The following is a 5,015-nucleotide window of genomic DNA, read 5'->3' on the forward strand; positions in this document are numbered from 1 at the left end:
GACCCAGGTCTATCACCATGCACTAAACTAAAGTCAAAATGGATTAAAGAACTGAATGTTAAATCAGAAACACTAAATCTCCTAGAAGAGAAAGTAGGAGGATCTCCTGAAGACATAGGGGTAGGCAAAGAGTTCATGAACAGAAACCAAATTGCACGGGAAACACTTGAAAGAATTAACAACTGGAACCATCTCTTATTGAGAAGTTTTTTCATGTCAAAAGAAATTATCAACAAAGTGAAAAGACAGCCCACAAACTTCAAAAAAATATTAACTAATAAGCAGTCAGACAAAGGTCTGCTCTCTAGAATTTATAAAGAACTAAAGAACAATAGGGCCCCTAAATTTAAAGACCCAATCCAGAAATGAGCATCTGAGATGAACACACACTTCTCAGAGAACGAAATTAAAGAAGCAAATAATTATATGAAAAATTGATCCACATCACTAGCCATGCGTGAAATGCAAATTAAAACAATGCTGAGATATCATCTCACTCCAGAAAGATTGGCTATCATAAAGAAATCACCCAACAACAAATGTTGGAGAGGCTGTGGGGAAACGGGAACCCTTCTCCGCTGTTGGTGGGAGTGTAGACTGGTGCAACCATTATGGAAATCAGTGTGGAGACTCCTTAGAAAACTAGGACTGGAAATCCCATTCAAGCCTGCTATCCCCCTACTGGGAATTTTCCCGGAGGAACTGAAAGCATCATATCATAGTGATATATGCGTACCTATGTTTATAGCAGCACAATTTGTGATAGCCAGATCTTGGAAACAACCAAAATATCAGTCACATGTGGAATGGTTGAAAAGATGTGGTACTTTTATATAATGAAGTACTACTCAGCTATAAAGAATGATAAACTTGCAGCCTTCATATTTAAGTGGATGTCCCTTGAAGATATACTTATTAGTGAAATAAACCAGACCCACGTCTGTTAATATCATATCGTCTCCCTAATATAAGGTCTTGCAATTCCGTATATGGTTAAGTTTCTAAATTTCTTTGTAAAAATATATAAATGTTTATTTCTACTTTTATATAATTATTTTTCCTTCATTTTCTGTAAGGACTTAAAGTTCAACATATCAATATCTGATGGAAAATACCTGTTCCAGGATATGTCAAAGATGTTTGCTATTTCGACAGATAGGGTAAACCGAACTGCATATATTGCAGGTTAATAATTAGCTCCTCTTCTGGAGAGTTAACAACCTAAGTTAGCAGATCAAAATTGGAGAAAAGGAAGGGCTGCAAGGTCAGCCAACATTTTGGCCCTAGCCTTTCCAGGTCAGTGAGGACTCGGGACATAGGAGAACCTGTACTGTAACAACATGTAACTCAGTTGTGCTCCAAATTTTCTGATCAAGAAGATTATGGAGCCACAGAGGAATGTGTTTGATGATGTAAAGTGAGCCTGGGGAGAGTCACATGGAGAGAAAAAACATTTTCTCAAGCTTTTGCAGAGAGGAAATTGGTCAAGCAATGGCCATGACTCATCCTCATGTCAGACACTGACAAAAGAATGTACAAAAGGTGGTACAGGGCTACAGGATAAATCCTGAGAGTACTTGGCTGACCTCATCAGATACAAAAGTTACATTTCTTGGTATATAGGTCTTGCTATATCTTGGTCTTAACCATCCAGCAGAAAAGTATAAAAATGAGGTATATAAAGTAAATCCATATTAATACGATGAGCTGTAAAAGGCTCAAGTCAGTAACTTCTGACGATAACCCACTAATATTATAGACTGCTAGACAGTGTTGGATTGTTTAGTTGAATTCAAACATCTATAGTATTTAGATGCCAATAGATTATTCACCTCTGACAGGACAAAAAAATAAAAGGATACAAAGGAAAGATCATTTTGTATTTATATATACGAAATAGGATAAATTTACAGCTACTTTCGCTTAATTCAATGAAAAGAAAGAGGTGTACTAACAGTGTTTGGACAGAATATCCTGTCTGCTTCTTGCACTATGTATAACCACTAAGAAGATAACAACGTACAATGTATTGACTATCAAAACTGTCCTGTGAATCAGCTGTGGAAAAGAAAAAGTAGAGCCGCACCTCCTTCCCATGTATTATACACTTGGTGGTGTTTTCACATCGCTACATTTGAGCCTAGCCTAATTCTACCACGCTTTATTCTGCTCCTCAAATTGTCCTATCTTGGATGTCAGGTTGATTCCTACCTCTTTTTGACACATCTCCATCCTTTTGGGGACATTTCCTTTATTTTGGGTACTAAAACTAGTTCATACTAATCTTACCCTTTTCCTGTCCCAGCCCTGAAGGCAACTTCTCTAAGAGCGATTGGTTTCTTTCACTGTCAAATGGATCCTGTGACCCAAATGCCCCAAGCCCCACGCCCAGCTGCCTTCTAGAGATCATAGGTCTGCTGAATGATTCTCACCAAAGCCCTCCTACCCCCAACAGTGGCTCTGAGATCCACTTGTTCTCAGTGCTGCTTCCTCTCCCCCAGCAGTTCCTTCTAGGTGCCCTAGGCAATGGGTTTCCTTTCTGTTCCTCTAGCACAAAGCACGTTTCTGCCCCAGGCCCTTTGCCCTTACTCCTGCTGACCAGAATGCTCCAAATTGCACATCCAGACACGCCGGAGGGAGAGTGGCCAGGTGCCCCGCACCTCTGGCAAAGCACTCACCGAGCGCTGCAGGGGGCCCACGTTGGCTTCCAGTCCCTTGAACACCGAGAGCTGCCACTTGCCAAATACTTCACACAGTCATTAATTCAGTAACGAATTCAGCTCACCCCTTTAGCTCAGGTCTTTGTCTCTACCTCCCCTTAGGAGGGATGACTTTCCTCACTGCCTGCTACTAAGTGACAGATTCCTCTTTTCCTGCCCCCGTAGCCTCTAGACTTCCATCTCAATTAATTTTTTTTAATCTTGTACTTCTCAATGTCTACCATACATAGTTTATTGCTTTTCTGGTTTGTGTCTGTCTTCTCTGTTAGAGGTAAGCTCTATGTGTTCACTCCTATCAGAACACAAAAATGCACCTGGCCTACACTGGGTGCGCCATAAATACTTGTTGGATGAATAAGCAATCAAGAGCCCAAACTTTGGGATCAGGAAAGAGAGTCCTGCTCCACTCCCAACAGCAGCTGGGTGAAAGTGGGAAAGTTTCTTCAACAGCTCTTTTGAATTCTATCATCTGGAGACAATAATACTTAGCTCATAAAGAGTCATTGTGAGAATTAAACAGGGTAATGGGAAGGGATCGTTACTGAATTAATGACTGTGTGAAGTATTTGGCAAGTGGCAGCTCTCGGTGTTCAAGGGACTGGAAGCCAACGTGGGCCCCCCTGCAGCGCTCAGTGAGTGCTTTGCCAGAGGTGCGGGGCACCTGGCCACTCTCCCTCAAGCATGTCTGGATGTGCAGCCAGATGGCTGTGCGAGAAAGCGAAAAGGGGCAATTGATTTGTTCAGCAGAAATGACAACCAGGCCTGCGGTCTGCGTCGGGCAGGAGCAAGTGGGAGGAGAGAGGTCACAGATTGCAGGAAGTCACCTGGCACCTCAAAAGAAGGCTCTCTCCCTATGACTGCTGCCAAGGGACCAGGGGACATTGTGGACCCTAACACCCTGGCTGCCACCCCACCCCACCTCTCCTGCACTTCCTGTGGGCAAGAGAGAATTGGCTCAGCTCAGAGTCCTCGCAGTCCCCCCACCCCTCAACCTCCCCTGTGCCCTGGTTTGTGCCTCTCTTTCCTAACCCTGACACAGGAGAGGACTGAGTGCTGGCACCATCCAAATGCGCCTACCCACCGGCTTCTCCAGGAGATCCAGCACCCAGGCAGTGCAGCAGCTGCTCTAGGAAAGGGGTGCAGACGGCCAGGAGGCCTCCCTATCCAGCTGGCCACTCTCCTGGACTCCGCTGGCTTCTGGCCACAGCAGGCCAGACCGTCTCTCTGGGAATGGGAGACAGATGCCTAGGACTGGGCATCCAGGCTGGCTGTAGACTTGGGCCTGCAGGAGAGCAGAGCTGGGAGGCAAAGGCAGGGGCTTGCAGGCGCGAGGACAGGCCAGTGCCGGCCCGCAGAGGAGCGTGCGGGCCCCCAAGGCCGATCTCCTAAGGCCTCCCTTCAGGACAGGAGGCCCTGCGGTGGCCCCGAGTCACTGATTCAACAGCACCAGTGCCTCACTGTGACAATGCCAGGGAGCATTCCTGGTGATGGTGACATTTCTCTATGAGGTCCTGGAGGGATCCAAGACCCACAGTCACTTCTGGGCCCACCTGTAGCACTAACATGAGGGGAGATTAAGACATACCATGAGTGTGTGTTTCATAGATTTTAAAAATGTGTTTAAAATGTATTAGTCAAGCACACACTGCCGAGAATGACGAGATGAATATGTGTGAAGTGTGGAGGATTTTAAGTATCTTAAACTGACAAATGCCAGCATGTCTTTTACTATGACAAATTGTTTAATTAAAACATTCATTGTGTTTTGTGGTTACTTCTTGGTGACCACGTGTTCGTGGCAATTTTGGTCACATAAAAGCATCACGGTGCATCCTCATCCACCCTCCTCCCTGGTCTGGCTCCTGTAGCCTTCGGCTATTCCTCCAAGTCAAAGTGACCACAGCAGGTCACCAGTCTGAGCAGGCTCAGGACACCCGGGCAGCCAGGACAGCACAGCTAAAGACACAAACGCAAGAGGATGCAAACACTGCCTCAGAAAGGAGGAACATGATGGGAAAAGCATAAAGAGGGAGGAGTATTTTGGAGGGATTAACGGCAACATGACCTTTACAGTAACAATTTTTTTACAAACTTAAACAGTTACCATATTATTGATCACACCATGCCTGTTCTGATCCGCCCGACAGCAGTTCCTTCTTCCATGTCTCCCTGTCCCTTCTCACCTTCTCATCTCCCATCCCTCACCCTCCTCAGCCTCCTCACCCCCTTTGCTCCCTTCCCCCACACTCCTCAGCTTCCTCACCCCCTCAACCCCTCAACCTCATCCCCTCCCCC

The sequence above is a fragment of the Octodon degus genome, unplaced genomic scaffold (genome assembly GCF_000260255.1).
Source record: "Octodon degus isolate 3935 unplaced genomic scaffold, OctDeg1.0 scaffold00193, whole genome shotgun sequence".
NCBI lineage: Eukaryota > Metazoa > Chordata > Mammalia > Rodentia > Octodontidae > Octodon > Octodon degus.